The sequence below is a fragment of the Zonotrichia albicollis genome, chromosome 1, assembly GCF_047830755.1.
Source record: "Zonotrichia albicollis isolate bZonAlb1 chromosome 1, bZonAlb1.hap1, whole genome shotgun sequence".
In the NCBI taxonomy this organism is placed as follows: Eukaryota; Metazoa; Chordata; class Aves; order Passeriformes; family Passerellidae; genus Zonotrichia; species Zonotrichia albicollis.
In genome coordinates, this window is record NC_133819.1 from 115,384,271 (window position 1) to 115,406,034 (window position 21,764).

Consider the following 21,764-nt stretch of genomic DNA (forward strand, 5'->3'; position numbering starts at 1 on the left):
TGAAAAGCAAGACTGGCACCATGAAGATAAGGACCAAGGCGGGCAGAGGCAACTGGGTTCTTGATAGTGAGTCACTGTTGTATGGGCAAGGCCAGCATTTTGTCTGGGGAAAGAATTTTTACTTCAGAGTAGGGGGCAAAGAAGAACTGGTTTTGTTGCTGGATCTTGAAAAAACATGCAGAGCTAGGAAAATAATTAGAGAGACCAACATTAATTACTCCACACTTGGTTATGTTACTGCTAGAAATCTCTGCGGCACAATTGAAACAAAAGTGTTAGAGGGAGGGGTAGGGCCCAGGATGCTGTGGCTAGTAATAAGACTTTTACTAATTGTTTGCTTCTGACTTTCGGTTCTGGGCTTTTTTTTTTTGCTGGATCCCATAAAAGCTGCATGGTTTCTAGTTAAAAATTCAGACAGTAAATTGTGGAAATATATGTGGGTCAATAGGCAATCCGCTGTCTCAGTCCTAACAGTAAGCATATTCTGGATAGTTTGTATCTAAGATGGTTGTAGGCTGTCTCTCTAGGATCCTGCAATCTCTTTATTTTTTTAATTCCTACTATCCTGGATTTAGAGTTCTCTCTTCAATGCTGTGCTTAACTTAGGCTTGTGACATTATTGACACCACCCACATTAAGAAATCCAGGGCCATTTGCTGCATTTGCTACTGCTTTCAGCCTTAGCTGGGCTTTGCATACCACCTTCTGCTTCAGCCAGTTCTAGCCCCACTTTTATAGCTCATTAAGTCCAACCCTGTCAGTGCTGGTTGTTTCAACACCAGTCTGCATCTTATCCATTTCAGGCATCTCTCTGGGTGCCTGCCCTCATCATAGAGCTCCAGGTATTGTAAAATTCAGTGATAAAGCAATCTTTTCATCTCTTGTTGTGCCCAACTCTAACTGTACAGTAAGGTACAGCACAGCAAGCTTGTTTCTGCCAGAACTCAGCACTCATTCACCTTTTTTTTGCTTAGTCTTCATCCTACTGTAACTGTGCAGGTCTGGTAATGAAATCAGGTCTGTCCTGGACACAAACTCTAACCTCAAGGTGTGACTGTACCCTGATTATATTTAGAAGGAGAATAGCAGAGTTAGCAGAGCTATATGCTTTGAAGTATGCATTTTGTATCATTGTTTATGCTGCAAGCTACACAGAGACACTCTGCTATGATACCTTAACCCTGTGCCACAAAGGTGAAGGCAGTTCACTGCTGGATCCCACAAGCCCTGCAGTGCTAGCAGGAAAGTTCAGTCTGATGAGTGAGAATCACTTAAGGCATGTTTTAAAATATAACATTTAAAAATCTTAGGTTAAAGAAAGGACTTGGTAAAGTTTCTCATGAAGATGTGTGCTTGTACTAGGTCTTTTTAGAGTCACAGCCCCTCTAGGTACTGACAGGGGATGTTTCCTTGTTGTGGGTAGATGCTGTAGGGCCATGATTAAATTATGGCTAATTTATATTGTCTAAAAGAAGACTGAAGAATTGAGATTGCTACTGAATGCTGTGTCACTGTTCTTGTAGGAGGAATTGGGGTGGACAACAACTTGAAGAGTTTTGTGACAACCATGGGATACGTGGGCTTTGGGTTGGGTCTGGGCTTAGGTTTAGGATGACTCCAACAGGGGCAGCTTCATAGTTAGATAGATAAAGCTCTTGGAGATAAATTGAAGACCAGAACCATTAACATTTAAAGAACAAATATGTGCTGGTTTTACTTCTGCTTTTCTGAGATGCAGGGAGTCTTTATTGGGGATTAGGATAAGGATTTTGGACAGCCAGAGCTAGACGTATTTCTGAATCTTTCAAAATACTGCAAGGATGTGGTCTTTTGCTAGTCATGAGAAAAGTCTTCTGATTAGTGCTGGGGCAGGTATAAGTCACTGGGATAAGGTTCAAGGTTAGTGTATGCCTAAACGCAGCTTTATTCTCCCTTCATTTGCCTGTGGACAACAGCACATGCACTTCCTGTTTGTGACTTTTCTAAAAATGAGTCTGAGCAGGAACAAGTCAGGTTTGAAGGGTCTTCAGGTTCTGCGGAAACTGGGGTCTCTCTTTGAACTATGTGATTCTGCTCCTGTTCATCTGGAATTTGGAAACGTTAATTATGGAATGGGAAAATGTCTAGAATGCAGTCCTCTGCTTAAATGCTTGATTTTGACTTTTAAAGAGTAAGTGTTACAGCAGAGCTGTATCTGTCTTTCCTGGTGCCTGCTTAAGCTGTGCTTATTTAGTTAGAAAACAGCTTAATTGCTCAGGGTGAAGAGTTAAAGTTTATTTTTGTGCTGCTCTGTTTTTAGCTGCAGATTGACATAACTGGCTAGTAGTGGAAGCCTCTTTGTATGAAACATCCCTTATCGTATTTGTCCCTCGAGCATATTCTGTGCCAAATTATCACTCCTAATAGGCTGGTTGACTTTCTGGACAGAGGAAACATCTTGATAAGTTTGCTAAATATGTTATGTCAGAGAAAGTGCATCGCAGATATTTTATCATCTGCATAAAGACACACTTGGTTCAGCTCTGAAGTGCCCAATTCCCTAAGCTCACCTGTTGAGCTGACTGTTATTCTCAGCATCTGATTATCCAACTGTGTGCACTTGGCTGCCATTTTTTTCAGAGACACTTACGCAGTGGCGTTTTGCAATGACGTCAATTCCTTTCCTGTCTGACCTAGAAGACTTCGGTGACTCAATGTTGGCTAAGCAGCCCTAAAGATTAAATCGAGGACACTAGCTTAATTACTTTAACAGTTCTTTTAAAGGATTTCCCAAGAATGAGAATCATGACAAATTGTAGCTTAGGGGATTTTAGTAATTCCTGAAACTGAAGCTAATGATGCAACCCAAGATATGCCCTGCATTCCTGTTGATGTGTTGAGGAAATTTAAAAGAATAAACAGCACTGGGAAGACTTTTGTGATACAAATCCTAAATGCATGAATTTGTGAAATAAATCCTACTAGCCCAGACCTTACCTAGGTAAGATTGCAGGATTTGGGCATAGTGTTTGGAAAATATATACACAACTTTTTCCTATGTCTAGTTATAGCAAATTATGAAAAATTAAAAATAATTGTCACTGTTAAATGTTTACACTTGTCATTTAAAATTATCTTCAGGTCTTATTTTCATTTGCAGAACTTGGCCATGAAAATTCAAAGGTTTTGTATTTGCAGTTGTTACTAAAATGAGTGCCTCTGCTTCTCCCCTTGCTAATAAGCACAAGCCAGATTCTGATTTTTGCTACTACTGCTTAAATGAGAAGTGAATCCTGTGACTTTCACCTTAGCTCTCAAGTATTTACTTTTTAAAATTCTTTATTTTGCTTTTAAAAAATACTTTGCATTTATACTGAGCAGAAATACTGTGGGGTTTTTAGATTCTCACACTAAGACATTCTCTACTGGTGCCATCAAGAAATCAAGAAAAGAAAGAGTCAAAACTTTGTCTTATTTACAGTGAGGTATTTCCAAAATAGCTTTATTACACTTGGTGAATTTACTCTACATTCATAATGGAGCAAATTTGAGAGCTTATTAGCAATTTATTTATCATTATGATTGGAAACTGTACTCTATCACAAATTTGATGTTTGCTAATCCTGCATAGTTTCTCACTATTTGTAACTTGCTCCAGCTTGCAGCATCAGAACTGCAGGAGGAAGAGCATCTACTTTTGGAGACATGGAGAGAAAGGAGGCTGACTAAGTATGAAGGAATTCTGGGGACTTTTATGCAATGCTTGAGACTTGCTCATCATCTCAGAAAAACCTTCTCCTTCTGTAGCAAACTGACTGGAACTGAATTGTTCTTCCCATAGAAGTGCTTTGGGGGAAAAGCTAAGGTAAGTTCCTTAAAATACTTTTCCAAAGGTAAATTAAGAGTGAGAATAATTAATGGTGATTAAAACATAGTGTTGCTGAAGGTAGTAAGTCCTCAAATCCAGGGAACTCAGAGCACAACAAACTGAAAAAGGATACCATATCCTTGAAGCTGAGGTAGCAAGATCCTCATTCACAATCTGGGGGTGGAGGAGATATCTGTGAAAGATTTTTAGATTTCTGTGGTTGCTTTTAAAGTAAAACTTTTAAGATGTTTGGCCTTTTACTATATATAGGTATTATCTCTGCTATTTAAAGTATAGTTTCCTAAGACAGGGAGTGACAAACTGAAAGTAGAACACTGGATGGGAACGCCTTGCCATTAGCTGCATGGCCTGTCCATAAAAAGGTAAAGGAAAACCAAGAGTTTTGGACTCTTTTGCTAAATTTAGTCATTTGAAAGTATCCATTATTGAATTTATGATAACAAATCAGATACCCAAATTATTTACAATGGCTATAAAACCTAAATAGGTATGTTTTAGCTTGGTATCAACCTACCTCTCAAAAGGTACTGTCTGAAGAAAAGGCGTTTTTCACAATGTGTTAACTTGAAAAGTAGCCCCCCAAAACTAAAAAGAGAATGGCCTCTCCTCCCTTAGATGGGGTGCTCTGGTTTGACCAGGTATTTTAAGAATATCCTCAGAAAACCCTAGAGTACTACAAAACCCAGCCTATTTACCTTTGATAAGAGTAACAAGAAATGCAAAGAAAATTGTTTGCTCTAGGGGAGAGGCAGAGCTGGATGATCTGAAGAGTTTTATGGCCAGCTGTGTGTACAGAGCATCCTGAATTCCACAGTAGCCCCATTTGACAAGGACAGAGATTTCTCCTTTCCCAGCAGTGACTGCCATACTCCTGCTGCCTGTAGCTTCTTTCATCCACAGCAACCACATTCGGCTCCCTCAGTAACATTTTTAGGAAGTGTATTATTAAAAGAATGTGATGATCCCATTAATTCCATTATGTCCAGGCATCTTGGATTTTTTATTGTTTGAGCGGGGGGTTTGTAGTTAAATAGCCTACTTTGAAATAAGTGAGTATATTAGGGCATGAAATAAGTGCTAAGCTTGGGTTTAACCCGCTTATGTTCAAAGCGATGGTGGGGGTGGAATTTCATAGATGCTGTCCTGAGACTCAAAGGAGTTGCCCTGGACTTCTGTGGGAACAGACGCAGAGGAAAAGAGCACTTTTGAATGGTTTGGTATCCCGGGAGCACACTAAAGTATAAAAACAAGCTCTGAGGAAATTGCTGTGTCCTGAAACGCAGGCATTATTTCAAAGCAAGTAACATGAAAGAGTCACAAGGAGATGGCTGAGTGCTAAGTCATGGAGGTAACATGCACATGTCATCTTGGGGGAAAACAGATTCTGTCAGAAAAGATCCTTGCCTTTCTTTCTGACTTGTCATAGAGATGTGAGATATAAACAAAGAGTAATCAAAAGGGACTTAAATCAGGAATAAACTGATATATGACTCTTCATGAAATATTCCTATCTTCACAGCTATTGTGCTCTTTATCTAATTTCCCTGGCTATCTGATCAGAGCTGTTTATTTCACTGTTGAATTATTGCTAAAGTCTGAGAGGGCGCTGCTTTAAACAATGGAGCTGGTCAACAGTGTTAGCAATTCATTTCCATAGTATCTAGTTCTGTTTGGGGCTGCAAAGGCTGGGTTTGCCCTTGGAGCTTTCTCTCATCCCAGAAAACTTTGTGGATGTGACCAGAAGAGCATCAGAGTTTAGTGAAAGCAAGATATATGCATTAGGGGTTTTTTGTGTGATAAGTGCACTTAATGTTGCTTTAGAATATGTATTTGCTGCTGGTGGCTGTTAAATTTGAATTATAAGGCTAGGTGGCTGTTAAATTTGAATTATAAGGCTACTTGGGTCCTGATATAGTTGAAGGTGTCCCTGCCCATGGCAAGGGGATTTGACAGGTTTTCTCCAAAGGTTCTTTCTAACCCAAACTGTGAATTCACTGTTCTGTGATTCTGTGAATAAAAAGTAGAAACTTCCAACATCAGAGTGCCTTTTTTGATAGTTCTAGGCATTTTATTTAATGGTTGTCTCCTGGTTTTAGCAGCAAGGAGTTGGCAATAGGGAGTTCTTGTCTGAAGCATCCTTTGTTCCTGAGTTGGCTTCCCAAACTCCTTCTCCAAAGTTTTTATTTACTTAAAGTTCTAAAGCAGCATTGCCATAGTGACTGGGGAAGGGAGGTGCAGATGGAGCTCCCCCTTCTTGACTGCAAAGATGTGACTAAGCAATGCCACTCTTGTATCATTTAAATTCTGGACTATCTGAGGGCTAGGAAGTTACTTAAAACACACCTGTGTTTTCTCTGCATCTGTTTTTTTTTTTTTTTTGCCTGGTTGCAAAGACTATTTTTAAAAAGCCTGGCAGTTCTGGACAATATTTCCAGCAATAACTAGTTGGTTCCCCATCATTACCACTCTGAAACAATACAAGCATTACTAGTATGTGATCTGAGATTTTAATCTGCTGCAGATGAGGCACACAACAGACAGCACCATGGACTGTAGAATAATAGAATGGTTTGGGGAAGGGATCTCCAAGTTCCAACACACCTGCCATGGGCATGGACATCTTGAACTAGGCCAGGACATTGTACAGGCTGTTCTCAGTGCTGATCTGCCAAGCCAGGTGATATTGTAAGCAGTTTCTCAGTTTCCTTTAAGTCTGAAATAGGCTAAATCTCTTGTAAGTGCCTCTGTGTATGTAAGGCTATATAGTGCTATTTTTATACTTTATCAAAAGCAAGCCCACTGTGATTTTCATGAGAACTTGAAGTGCAGATAGGTCAAGGCAGTCTCTAAACACACAGTCACTGCATACAGTGGAGCAAGTGACAGCTGCTCAGGCCTCTGCAAGCACATTATGGGAATGCTGCTGACCTCAGCTTACGTTCCTGGACAGCAGAGCAGGCTGTTAATCTGCTGTCCCTGCTGAGGGGATGTATGCCACCAGCAGGGAGCTTTCCTCCAAAGGGAGCAGCAAACAAACTCCCAAAGAGGGGCTGAGCCGGCAAGCTCAGCTCCCTGCCTGCCGTGCCTGGGGAGACCCACTGGGACCTCGTTTGTTGTTTTATCTCTGTGGATCTGACACCCCAGGCAGGCTGGGAGCTCCTGTTTCTCAGTTATTCTTAGGGATTTTGACACCTGCTGTTATTACCCCAGCGGTCATTTGCAGGGGGTTTAAATTCAGCATCCTTGTGCATTGTTCTAGAAGGCAGTTTCATCTGCTGCCCTGGACACATCCAGATCTAGTGAAAATAGAGGGAAATTTCCATTAATGCCATGAGGCTTCATCCTGGTTAAGCTTGGGCTGGTTTTCGCACCAGTTCTTTCTGGAGGAAACTATCAGTGATAATCAGTGCTGATCTGTAATCAACCTCACACACTACCTACTCTGTGCTGTGCTCCACATTTTCTAATTTTAGCTAAAAATAAGGGTTTAAATACTAACAGTAAAGGGGGTTTAACTGGGTTTCCTTTGAAGATGGAGAGGTCTAAATTGGCTTATAATAGTTTAATTTCTTATTCTTCAAAGAAGTCAAAATTCCTGAAGTTTGCATCAAGGATATTTCAGTGTGCTCATATTAAAACAAAACAGGTAGCTCCTTGCTCTTGTTTGCGTGGAAGCAGAGTTATTTCTACACACTGTGAGCTAAGAGAGATGGCACAGTAGCTATAAAATGACATCTTGGGGAATTACCAAGTAATATCACTTGTTTTTCATCCTGAACATTATACAGTACAAATAGGAAATAAAGTATTATTATTGGCAGTGAGAGACGACAAGCCTTGGCTTTTTTGCTTGTACACAAATTGTTTCCATGTTTCATTACCCTCTAGAGGTATTCTGCTTCTTTCCTCTCCTTTGGGACAAAAAGAGGAACTTGAGCACAAAGTGTAACCCCTTCCACACCATCCTCTGTCTGACTGCAGAAACCTTTGCAGAAATTTAAAGAACTATCGTGATTTATCTGACTGTTCCTTTACTTTATATTCATGGAGGATTTAGAAAAACATCAGACAGGATGGAGATAATTGCAAGTGAATAATTACAAAGAATAGAAGGAGATAGATGGGTAATTACAAAGCTTCTCTTAGGGACAATATTGCTTGTCATTAAATTTGATGGACTGATTTTCTTTAGTATAAACAGGCAAACCTGCCTTCCTAAACACTTAGCATTACTTCCTAAGAAATATACATTTTGTTTAGGCATAATTAACTCATACTGAAAAGAATAAACATCTGGTTGGAATAAAATCTTGGGTCAAATTGATAAGAGTTACATGTGGATTACAGAAAGTCAACCACACAAAATTTTCGTTCTCTGATTGAGAAACAGGGAAAAAATTAACTTGTTTGCTATTTTGATTTCAGAGGAGTGTGTTTCTTTTTTTCAGTAATACTATTTGTTTTGTGATGATTCCTAAGATGGGCTGACCCCAGGTTCTTACATCTGAGCAGTCAAAAACATTTGAGGAATCTGAACCAGGTGTAGATCAGTATTTTAAGTCTGGCTCCTTTGGACTGAAACCAAATCCAATTTACTTTCAAGACGTTTCAACTGCAGTGAGTACAACATAACAGCAAAGAAATATATCACTTCCAAGGTGCTTGAGTTTATGCTTGTGCTTTATACTTGTGGTTAAATCAATTCTCTGTTCTCTGCCTCTGAAACTGATAAAAATTCTGCCCTAGGAAATTCAGGGAGTACCTGCTCCAGGGCAATATTTGCTTGGATTGCTTGGCCTCAGTATTTAATCTGTGCTCCTCACTGCATTCCTGCTTGTTTTCCCATACAGTCTCACTGGGGCACAGGGCATTGAGTGCATTTTAGCCCAGCTCAGCAGGGTTGCTGAGCCATGCTGCTGCTCCCCAAGGGACTGGGGGCTGCCTTGGACTGCTGTGGGACACCCCACATTTGAGGCCCTCACAAGTCCCACATAAAACAGACTCAGTGTGGATCAGGACCAGGAGTAGGTCACTTCAACAGTAGTGCCCTAAAATAAGAAGACTTTCACATTATCTTGGTGGCAGAATCCTTGTGGTGGATGTCCTCATTCACATGAATGCCCAGACCTTGTAAATCCTGGTAATGGGAAAAGAAACATCCTAGTAATGTCATTTATAATAATAACCACAACAGAAGTTAAAAAAACCCACAACAAGATAAAAATATGCCATAGGGCAAGTCTGTTGCCACGCTGCTGCTGCAGATGGAGTTTCCATGACATTCCCTGGGCAGTGCCGACTTGTGAATAACGCACACATCCCCAGAGCCTGGCAACCCCACTGCAGGGCATGTGTATGTGCGTGCACCACCCCACACCACTGAAGTCTGTGCACAGAGATAATTTTTTCCCCCTTCAGGGTCGCAAAGAGCAACTGTACAAAAGACTTTCTTTAATAGAATATGTTCTTATCTTTCATGAAACATGGACCCACCCGACACTTGGACTGGTCTGTGGGCCCCACCCTTGCCCTTTTGTTTGGAGCCTGGGATCATATGATGAACTGGGTTAGTACGTTGCTGTTTATGTTCTTCAAACCTCATCTGGTTTGTTTTACAAGAATATATCACACTGCTCCCCACTTGTGCTGTAGTAGGAGGATTAGTGGGTAGCAGGAATGGGGTCCAGAAAGGGGAAGGAGGATGTGACACATCTGTCATGAGCTGCCAGTGTTTCCAGGCTTGGAGTTCGTGACAGCACAGTGTTGGCATTTTAAAAATTAAAAGGCTGGAGCCTGACCTTACAGTTCTAAAAATCAGGATCAATTATGCTGAAATCAGTGTCTCCTCAGAAGTGCTAAAATCCTTTACATGAAATCAGACTCTGGCCTTTGAACTCTCAGGTTTTCAGAGTCTTTCAAAGAGTGTTAGAATCAGATGTTTTATGACATTTCAGCAGGGACCTGGAGCAGGCAAAGTGTGTGTACTTGGCCTGTTTCTGATGCTTCTCACTTTGATCCATTCAATTCACCAGGCAGTGCCCAGTTCACAGTGGTGTTGCTTGTGGCATTCTGGAGCCCAAGGCCTGGCACTGAAGCTCTAACACAGACCCTGGATGTTGTGCTATTGATCATGCTCTGGTATTTACCACTAAGCACTTTTCCCACAGGACAATGGACTGCTAAATCAATGCAGTCAGACTCAGTTCCAGACACACGGGGGCTGATGCGGGGCCCCTGTGGAGCCAGCTGTCACAGAGGAAGACCTGGGAGGAACCTTGCCTCCAGAGATATAACCCTGTCTGTCACAGAGGACAAATCAGCCAACCCTACCACCCTGATGGAGAAGGGCTTTGTGCTTTGGCTCAGAGAACAGAGGAAGGCAGTGGGGTAAGGGGTGGCCTTTCTCACCCTCTGGACTCTCGTGGGTGGAGTGAGGAAGGCAAAGCTTTTGCCCAGCTCTGGGAACAGGGCCCGGCATTACCCCTGACATTGCTGTGTCCCATCACAGAAGGTACAACAGGGGTCCAGGTGGGGGACAGATGGCACTGGAAAGGAAGCTGTTGAATTAGCACTGACATTCACCTTGGGCTGATTTTTTCTGCTGGTTTGTGAGTCTTTGCTGTGATTGCCATGCAAATCATGTTTTAAACAACATCATAGCACAGTGTGTTTACTGGGATAACAGCTTGGCATGAAAATTCTCCTTAATTCCTCTCTTGCCACTCAGCTGTGACACTGACCATCACACAGCTTTCCCAAGGGTACATGGGATCCTGGGGCAAGAGGGTGGCTTTCAGGAAGGTGGGACACCTGGAAACTATTGGCCTGACTGCAGATCCATAAGCCCAATGGTGGTTGATGGGCAAAGTGTAATCTCAGCCTCTTCACTGCATGACACAGGACCAGAAAGCCTTGAACAGTTGTTTTGGAGCCAGGAATTTTATAGGTTACTCTGGCATAAATGAAGAGTTGTACTCTTGAAGGTGCTGTACTCAAACTTTAGAACTCAGAAGCACAGAGACTTCTGCTGCAGAATACTGGAGCTAGAGCCAAGGAGCCAAGAGAGCACTAGCATCCCTGGTTCTAAATTAGTGTGTAGAAGGGGCTGGAGAGTTCCACTGGGTGCCTGCCTTGGGCTTGGTGAAAGCTTTTTGAAGTACATACAATGTACACAGAGGATTTTACGCTCTACAAAATCCCCAGCCACTTCTGGCTCTGACACACAAAGAAAATGCTTTCTATTTTTTAGCCAGATACTGAGCAGCACCTCTGATACTAGATAGTCCTGCAAAATCCTATGTCCTAAACTTGATCAATTCCTGTGTTTTGTCAAAATATCATATTGGTTTAGAAAACAGCAAGATGAAGTACATTAAAAACAGACAACATCAAGACTTTCTTGCAATGTGTCTGTTCCTATCACAAAAGGATTTGAAGAGTAAAATGAAATTATTTATCAGAGAGGTATAAAATTGTAAACAAAGTATTTCTTTGCCAGTCCTGTGGTTACCTGTTTCAGAGGGCATCCTTTCAACATTTGTTCCACACTTGATTTTGGTCTGGCAGTATAGCCATGTTAACAGTGTGCTTCCAGGTATTCATCTGGGTGGGGTGTGAGCTGGACGCTTTCCAAAATTCTGCTCAGTGCTCTATTAACATCCTGAAATCCAACTTGTGAGTGCTATAAAATGGGGGAAAATAAGGGCTGGAAGGGTGTGGAGAGAGAGAGAGAGAAACCCTCCCCCTACAGTGTCTGATTCTTTTAACCATAATAAAATTCCAAGTGAGGATTCTGTGTCTTGTGTAAACCCAGACTTCATATAATCTTGTGACTTGGAGTTTGCTGCAGCTCAGGTGACTAGGACTGATGCAAGAGGATGTGATGCCTGCAGGGTAAAACTTTGGGTGTCTTCAGGCATAAGTAAGATAAAAGATGATGAAACAAAAGTAACTTTGAGAATATAGGGCCTGTAATACACGTCTATTTATTTTATTAGTATTTATATTTATTATTATTAGTATTTATTAGTATTTATATTTATTATTATTATTATTATTATATTTATTTATTTATTTATTCCCTTTTGATTCTTTCATGTTACCATGCAGAAATCATCTACATCTGCCTAATATAGTGGAGATACAGCTCTTACATCCTAGTACCTCTATCCTTAATATGTAAAAAACACACTGTGGCTGGAGCAGAAAGACAGGGATTTATTTTATTAAGGGCAAATTCCTGTGTATGTCTCCTTATTCACATTTTCTTTCTTGCAAGAAATGGCAAGGAGAAACAAGAAGCGTGCCAAAAAAGAAACCATCCATCCATTTAGAAAAGAACCAGCAATTTTCAGAGCTGAAGAATCAAAAGCCAAGCTCTGCCTATTTAGTATCATGTGGACCAGTGGAACAATTTCTGTGCATTGTTAGGGGAGCAGTGTGAAAAGAACCTCCCCACAAGCCTAGATACCATCCCCTGCCAGAACAGATGTATTTTAGAGGGGCAATAGTTACTGCTAACCTGGTTGACATCCTAGGGATTGCGCTGGATATCTGAAGCAGGAGCCTTATAACCTGAACTAAAGGTAGAAGACATTTACACTGTAACAAGCGTGTGCCCTTGGCTCTGTGCACATCAGCATGTCTACAGGACCTGGTTTTTTGGAAAATGCAGAAGTAGTTTCTTTTCCAGTGGGAGGGACTGGACTTGTTGGACTACCTGACAAGAAAAATGCACATTGAGTCACAGAGCAGAAGGGAGGATAATATTAGCCAGGAAAATTCAGGGATTTTCTGTGAGGCAGATTGTGACTCCTCTGCTGTTAGTATATTATAAATGCACTCTCTATTTAGGATCTGTCCAAATATTCTGAAGAGTAATTTAAGTTTTAATAGCTTTACCACAAGCATTTCTTTCTTGCACAGGCAGGTTTATGTGTGTCAAAGCACTCAGAAATGAGTGTCAGAGAAAGAAGCTCCAAACTTGCTCATGAGCAACACAGATCTGTCTTACATAGAGGCTTGCTTCTGCAATTTCTTTTCTTATTCAGTTCTGCTCACATTTTCATAATGCTGTGGAAAGTTATACGTGGAATATATTTCAAAAAGAAAAAAAATAAGAAAGCCCAGTATTTTCATGAGTACAGCACTTGTTTATCTTCTCATTTTGACACTGCAGCTCTTGGCTCACAGAGCTGTCCTTTTTAGCTGTATTAACCCTGTCCTGCTACAATACCATGTACTGATTAAGTCTATCACTAATCACAGACTGAGTACTGGTTTATATTTTGTCACTAAAAATTTGTGTACAAATTGTAGTGGTTCAGAAACTGCCTTGGAGGGAGCTTAGCAGTTTGGTTAGGGACAATTGCCCCATGAGATGGAGATTAGTCTCATCCACCATGACCCAAAGACTCGAACCTGGAAAAGACTGGGGTAAGACTTCAGGGCAGCAGAGCTGGGTAAATACCAATTGCTTCTCAGGAAGCACCTTCTGGTGAGTTGCTCACAGCCATAGGTAAGTGATTGAAAATGAATGAGTTAACACATCCAGAGGAGTCACCAGCCTCAGCAGGAAGTTATTATCCTCCAGCTGAGGAACAGTCGCTTTGTGTGTTCTGCTCTATTGTGGCATTAAGGACAATGGGTTGGTTTAAATCATCTTAGAGCATGCTATTTTGATAACTTGCTTCTGCAGGAGCAAGCCCAGCTTCTGCACCATTTTTTTTCCAAGGAAATCTAGATTTTTATCAAGTCTTACCAGGCCTCTTTTGACATATCTCACTGATTATCATAGGAACTTTGGCTGGGTGGTCTCATTTGGAGGACTACACCCCAAATATGAGGCTTTCAGATACAGGGTATTTTGAATTAAGCTCACAGGCCCAGACAGAATTTTTTATTTGAATAGAAATTTTTATTCTTACATGACTCTAACATAAGTGATTTCATAATAAGCAAAAACATCGATGAAGAAATTCACTTGTCAATAGAATGCAAAAAATATCCTGAAAATGCCTTCTAGTGAGAAGCATACAAAACCAGGGATTTTGAATATAGTTTTGTACAATTACCACTGCCTGTAGCAATAACTGCTAACATTTGTAGTATGAATTATTTTTTCCCATTCTGAGGTTTTGTAGTTTGAAATATTTTTTTCTTCTTTTATTTTTTTCTTTTTTTCTTTTCTCAGACCAACTAGTTAATTTGCCTGTGGCAAATCATATCCCAATTCCTTTGCTCATTTATTGACGCATTCAATGACTTAAGATTTTCTCTCTTCTAAACATGAAATGTTTAGCCATTTCTAAAATGGCTTTCTAAAATGAATATATTCCAGGAGGCCTAACTATATTATCAAAACACTCTTTTCCAGGGATACTAAATTAGTATCTGTAGGTATGAAGGGAAGAGAAACAATGTTCTTAAAGTGTAAAAACAGACATAAGACCATCAAATGAGCCACATCCATCCATCCATCCATCCATCCATCCATCCATCCATCCATCCATCCATCCATCTTCTGTTTGTGTTGTCCACAAAAAGAGAAGTTACAAACATCTCACAGGCTGCAGAAGATGAAGGTTAGAAATCTATTCTCTGTGGCTCCTACTGAGAATCATAGAATGAAGGTTCCATGTGAAAATTAAAAATAAGAGTCACTCTTCTGGGTAGAAATGAGATCTTGTTTGTGTGCATGGATTTCTCTTCAGATAATGGGATCTCTGCTCCTGATTTTAAGAGATAAAATAAGACATATTACATAGGTCAGCACGTAACATTTTCAGGCTATATCTGTACAAATCATTGAGGCCAGTTAATATAGAGTGGAATTTTGTATTTGATTTTCCCATCTTAAAATGAAGAGATTAATTGTTGTGAAAGATTTTTGTAGAAATCATCATTTGGGAGGACCCACTTGAGGACCCGTCAGACATGATTTTACTAGTCTTTAAGAGATGGCAGAATGAGTCATACAACTCAGATTGAAAGGAGAGGAGTGAACAATACTGTTCTTTTATTTTCCAGTAATTTAAATACAAGCAGTTCTATGTCTGTCTCAGTTACTGCCATACCCAGAGATTTCTATATTGCTGCCTTCTCCCTATTCTTGTGTGGCACTTTTCTGACTAAAAGAGATGTGCTGACCTTTGGAAAGAACCCTTCTCCTGTCCTGCCTTCAATCTTTCCCTTCCTTGCTGGGACGGTGCAGGGTGAAAGTGGCAGCAGCTCTCTCCAGTCTGCAGCTGGGGGAGCAGCCCTGCTCCAGTATCAGTCCCATGCAAGTATTGTTATTTTTCCTGTCTTGTTTGTTGGGGTGCAGCTTTTGGTTTATTTTTCTTGCAGAAAGGCAGGAAAGCCAATCTGGAAAAATACTGCTCACATGTCATCAGTAATTACTCAGCCCTTGTGCCAGGCACTGGCTTGCTGACAGCTTCAAGAAGGAGAGTGGGTGAGACCCAACTGCAGCCAACAAGAAGAAAGAGGGAAAAAGATCCTAATCTGCCATGGGCTTCACTTGCCCTCCCTTGTTTTCCCCTCCATCTTTTGCTCTCCTTAGGGAGTCACAGCTATTACTTCACACAATCAGCTCTCCCCATTCTTCACAGGACTGCCAGTCCCTGGCGGGTGCAGCTTTCTGTCCAGCTTCTTCCACACATTAAATGGAACATCTAGAGAAATCACTTAGCCTTGGGAGGGAAATGCCTTTTGGGAAGAGTTTGGTCTTGCTCCACCTCCAGGAAATAGATAAGTAATTTAATCTGTAGAGTTTGTGAGAGTAACAACAAGGCTTATGATTCTGCAGATAGTTTTCAACATCTATTTTTAAACTTGAACATTTTCTGAAATGACATCTGCATTGAGATATCTTAAAAACCATTTAGATCATTGCCTGGAAGGCATGAACTGTGTTCAATACCACAGCTCAATATGCCAACCTCAAGTAAGATATTGGATACAGAAACTAAGAATGCCTAATATTGCTTAGGTGGGAGATATGAGGGGGCAGAATGCTATACATGGAGAGTCACCAGACACGACTCTTCTCTCCCAGACAGCACTGGAGAAATTCTGAACAAAGGTTTGCAAAGCAATCACAAGATGTGTAAAAAGAGAGTCTGCTGTACAGGAGAGGCCTGCAAACTGGCCTTGTGCTATTGCCTCAGGTAATTGATGTCCCTTAACACAGCCAGCCTGTGAAATCTTCAAGATGTTAAATATCATTTTTTTTATGGTCACACTCACTCACAACCAAGCCAGAACTCAAGTGTCCATAACTGTAGTGTTGATCAACTGCTGTATTTGCTGTGGTTCTTAAATTGTTCTGCCACAGTGCTGAATTCTGCTTGCAAAATGTGAACATGTAAGTGCTGGGGTAAACTTGCAGAAATGTAGCTGAAACTAATGTCATACCCCTGGTCTCAAAACTGTGACAGGAGCAGTAAAGCCAATACAGTCAGCACATCTAAGTAGTGAGTGCAGTCTGTATGGCTGCAAACTCTACCCCTTCTCAAATGATTTTACAGGAAATCTATTGCAGAAAGCTGTACAGTACACCAAGAGAAGAAGCTTCACCCCAAATGCCCCTTATGAATGCAGGCTAAGACCTGGGAAAATTTTTTATGCATCTTCCCTGGCAACCAAGCTGTGCCTTGGTTGGCACAGCTGTGAAAGCTGTACACTAATCTACTGCTGAATGGCTGTTCCCACCCTTTTCCTTCTCTTCACTCAAATCCTTCACTCCCACAGACTTGTGCACAGCAGAAATCTTCTCCCATACCTGAAGCCAATGACAACATCCCTACTGCCTATTACAGAGCATGTACTTAGAAAACAACTTGAAAAGTTTGCCAAGAACCTGATTTTAATGCACAGATTGCAGCTTCACTTCTTCAGTCAACTGGGTGACATCTTGTTGATTGGACTCCTTCTGCAAATACAGAGGCTATGTTCAAAGTGTCCTCTGAAATCTGTTACAGCAATGGCATTTTCCTCTTTATTATACACTGAGATTTTCCTGAAATTCGTGGTTTATTGATGGAGGCTTTGTTGATGTTGTTATTGTTTTCAATTTGAAAAAGAGTCACTTCAGATTTTAGGAAAAGGCAAAATAATTCAGGTGATTTTTACAAGGAGAACATCAGACAGCATCAGTTCATTGGTCCTCTTTTGTGACAGAAACAAGAGCATTCAATTTTCTTTGTGGTGTGTGCTGAAAACTGAGCTCATGCTGAGAAACCTTTTTCTCTCTGGCTAAAGCAGCACCATCTTTTCTAGCACTTGCCAGCACAGATTTAGAATGTATTGATTAGCTTAAAGATCGAGGATGTGATGGGGAGATACTCTTCAGTCTGTGCAAGCTGTGTCAAAGTTCAGCAAAGAAGAGATCTGGGGAGCCAGGATGGTTAACCTGGGAATTAAGCCTGTGCAGACATAATCAATAAAGCTAAGAGTTAGGTGCTTCACTATTGATCAGCAGTGCTTTGGTTTAAGGATCCTGCATTAACCAGTGATAAACATGCTGCACTGCTGGGTTTTTAAAATATACTTCAAAAAAAGGTATTTTTTGTGGGTTGGCAGATCTTCATGTGCTCTGTTTCAGCCATGTAGGAAAAATTGCAAGGCTGAGTGAATATTAACATGGTAAAGACTTTTAAGGCTTAAAGAAAAGAAGTTGCAAATTTGCAGCTGGTATTTAGTAGCAAGGGGGACTCAGCAAATCTCTGTTAGCCTTTAGGGAAGTGCTACAGCTGATAAAGTAGATCTGCTGCTATCAAACTGTTGTCAGTATCATGTCAGTAGGTATCTGTCTCAGTATTTATAACCTGCTAACACAGGGAAGTGATGTGGTCTAATGACCTGCGGACAGGACTAGAAGCCAAGAGGAAGTGGGGAAAGGAAGCTGCACAGAAGAACAACTTCTCTGAACAGGATGTCTGGTCCTGCTGCAGCCCAAATTTTCTTGTATTTTTCTTTGGATTTCAGTACATTTTGGAAGGTCATTCTCCTGGTTCATTAGGCATGTTTGCAAACTACAAAATTGCATGGCTGACCATGGTATTAGTTGGTCAGAACTGGTCCCTTCAGCATGTCACCTGGAGTAATGCTAAGTGCCTCAACCTGGCAGAGCACTGAGGTCACAAAGTCACTGCCATTGCAACTCTTCAAATCCTTAGTGTTTGAGATGTTTGGTGAATTAAAAATTAAAATTTTTGAGAAATTTAATGAAGCAACATTGAGGGTGTGTGTCAGGTAAAGGTGAAACTGGAGAAATAGATTATGAAAGGTCATTCCTATCTGCAAGAAAGAGCAGAGTGGAAGAAGGTGCGGATATGTTTGTGAGATAAGAATGAGAAAAAAAGCATTATGTGAAGGAAAGATTGATGTCACAATGAAAACATTTGCAGTGATGTTGTTAACAGATGTAGGAAGATGTGAATAATTTTTTTTATTGTTCTTTAATTTAAATTCCTGTTGTTTTCCTTACAGTGCCAGTAATGTCTTAGCCTTCCTTGTCCTTGTCCTGCATGGGATTCTCACAGAAGAGATGCTTTGTGCTACATCTCACTTTTATGCTGCCATACCTGTGTTTGTTACACTCTGAATGTGTTTCTGGCACGTTACCAGACATGGGCGGAAAAGGGCATAGAAACCCTTTTTGGGGAATGAGGGTTAGGACAAGTTCTGGGGCTGGTAAGCATTAGCATGGAACATTCTTTGCTGCCATTTTTTGGTGAGTTTGTAAACAAAATGTGGTTCCTAATTAAAGCAACCACTAAACCGTTTAACTTGCATAACTAGAACTGACTCAATAGATTGGCCCAGGTCTCACTGACCCTGGCAGAGTGACAGGGCTGGCATTTTGTGTGGATGAAATGTTCAATAATTTCTCCAGAGCATTATGTGCAAATAGGCTTTTCTTTAACAGCAGGCATGCATGTCTTTTCCTTTCACCTTTCTGCTTATCAGTCAGCAGATCTTAGCCAGGCAATGTGAAAAATCATGATTTTCTCTCATCTTTTTGTTTTGTTTTGTATTCATTAGACATTAATACAAAAATTATTATTGTATTTTTCTACAAGGAATGCAAACCTTGCTATATGCTACCTGTAATTCAGAGGCCTAGGTGGAAACTGTTCCCTGTATATGCACTGTGAGTAGCTGAGATTTCTTTCATTACTATTTAAAGTATTTGGTGCTCATTCCCTTTCAGAGGCAGAATTCTCAGTGGATCCATGACCTACAGGACATGTTTGAGAGGCAAGCAAAATGTGGAAACAAGTACACACCATGTTGCTGCTGAGCTTGGCAGTCCATCTTTATCGCATGGCATTTCCTTGCAAGCTCTTCAAAAACACACTGCAAACACTGAAATGAGTGCCTTTAGAAGAAATTCTGTGTGCTTTCTTCATTGATGGAGATCAGAGATCCCATGGAAGTTCTCCAAAACACTACATTTTAGTTAAGACCCACATTCCTTAGTCCTGTAACTGTGCTAGAATGAATAGGAAGGGATGAATGAAAAGTCAGAAAGAAAAGGAGAGGACAGAAACATGAGGGCAAGATTTTACTTCACTAGTAAGAGAAGGTCAATGATGGAAGATGAGAAGAGAGAGTTCAATTAAGGAAAGTGATGGACTACTTGTAATAGGAAGCAATTAATGTCGTTTTGGTTTGTTCATTCGTTGTGGTTTTATCTGTTATCTTTCAGATGTGAACTCTTAGGTTCTCTTTGTTTCACAGAAGAATTGAATGCCAGGCACTTCAGGTACACATGTGCTAAACTTCAAGACTAAAATCAACACAATTCATTATGGTGTTTAAGATTAAGCCTAAGTGCTTGCTCTTTTGAGGGTAGCATATGAAGGAAAGCTGGCTGATGGATATTGACCTTTTCCTACAACTCTCAGGCTTGTGGTTTAAATTAAGAGGAAGATTCACTGGCTGAAGAAGCTCCTATTCAGTTCTCATGACATAACATGAGAAAGACCCTGCAGGGTCTGAGTGTGGCCTGTGTCCACAGTCTAACTCCAAGAAGACAAGAGGAGATGGTGTCTGGGGAAAGCCTGCAAGCCCAACCACATCCTGTGGTGTTTTCCCATTACACCTCCCAAGAGCCACAGTTGTTGCATGAGGGGTGTTTAGGGTGATGTCTCTGCCTATTCCCTTCAGAACCTTTATGTTCCCAGTGAATTTGACTAACCCCTTTTGAACCTCACAGGGCAGCAAACTCACAAGGCTACTGCCTGCTGTGCAAAGAAATGTTTTACCTCTTTTAAACCCATTTCAGTTTCAATAAATTTCCCTTTTGTTCTGCTGCTGCAGAACTGGTGGTTGACCATTTCAGCTGTGTCACAGGCACCTTATTCACTGTCTTTGTGATGACCTTTGGCCACATTCCCCTGTCTTTTCCTCTCCTGAGGAGAAACAATGTTTTTCTTCAGTCTCTCCTTGTAGGACAATCCAGTTTTTTATCTAACCTACTTGCACTACAGCAGATGTTATTAAGTCTAGTCTAAAGAGGCACTTCATAAGAATATAGCTACTGGATATTAATAGTTATTATGGCAATGAAAACATTGCTTAAGTGTCTGCCTACATCTCAAGCCTTCAGTCTCTTTTCTCACAAAGCTCCTGGGAGGTTGGTGGACTGTCAGAGTAACTGATTTGTTATGGTTCACAGTAGCTGCCAGTTCCTAAAGAAGAATTTTTCTTTTCATTGTTTTCTACTGATTTTTGCAGATAGGACAGAATCAATGCAAAGACATCTATTTCTTGTGTTTCAAGCATGTCTTTACATTTTGTTTTTTTAAAGAATCACCTTGAAATTCTAGTTAAGGAAGTAGACAGTTCAGAAGGAGAACATGATACAGGTTTCATGCCAGGCCCATGGTTTATATCACTGAGAACAGCTTTTGTCATAGTTTCTCCAGCTGACAGTAATCGAAGGCTTTCAATATCTTTGTCAAGGAGCACTGTGCTTGTATGGAGTTAAAAGGCAATCATTAAACAGCTTATGGTGTCAGCTGGCCTAAACAGCAGATCAAACAGAACATGCTTGAAAATTCTCTTAGCAGTATCAAGTCACAGCTTACTAAACAGAGGCTCCTCTCTCTCTCCTCAGCTACAGGCCCCTCAGATGGTCCTGTTTTCGGCAAAGAAGACAAAACAAGGAAATGAGCTATCATCCCTGCCTTCCAGAGCAGCACGGTCCGCTGTCCTCTTGACAGGTAAATCTTGTGAATGTGTTCACCAGGGCTGTCATGTTATTGTTTCACATTCCCCCTGTAACAGCATGTGACCACGGGTGAACACGAGACACTTGGGAGCAGCACAATGCAGACCCTGTTTATTTGCTGCTGTACCCTCCCAGAGAATATTTTAGCACCTGATAGCCCTGCATAGATTAGGCTTGAGAGGATGGCCGTTCCCAAGTGAAACAATAGTGATCTGCATCTTCTCCATTGATGTCTTCTCCTTGCACTCTGCACCTGATTCACTTCTAATCAAGGAGCATTGTATGGGTGCTGCCTCTATACCCAGCACGGTGAGTGGATTGCGGATTAGCTCCGCTTTCATCTCCTAAACTTTTTAGAGAAACAGCAAGCTGAATTAGGGTGAGGATGCGTTCCAAAGGCTTTGAAGTACTTTGCTGGTAAACAGAATGTATCAGTGCCTCCCTAAAAAATATCATGCCTTTCTAAATCTATTGCTTTTTATTAACCAGATATTTCTTGAGCAAAAAAGTAACTTATTTCAAAGAATGAAGAATTATCAATGTTATGTGCATGCAAAGACAAACAAATTTTCTGAAATGCTACCTGGAAGATGTTTTTGAACTGTGAAATGTGTGCCTTTTTTTGAAATACAAAAAAAAAAATAAAAAGAAATTGTA

At 40.7% G+C, this 21,764-nt stretch overlaps 1 long non-coding RNA gene across 1 annotated transcript in view; it reads left to right on the forward strand.

Annotated features, from left to right (window-relative positions):
* Positions 1 to 21,093, forward strand: part of LOC113458664 (uncharacterized) — a 33,500-nt gene extending 12,407 nt beyond the window's left edge. The window contains exons 2-3 of the long non-coding RNA XR_003379143.2: positions 3,638 to 3,844; positions 20,994 to 21,093. This is a non-coding gene — a long non-coding RNA (uncharacterized LOC113458664). The remainder of the gene's footprint in view (positions 1 to 3,637; positions 3,845 to 20,993) is intronic.
* Positions 21,094 to 21,764: the final 671 nt, after the last annotated feature.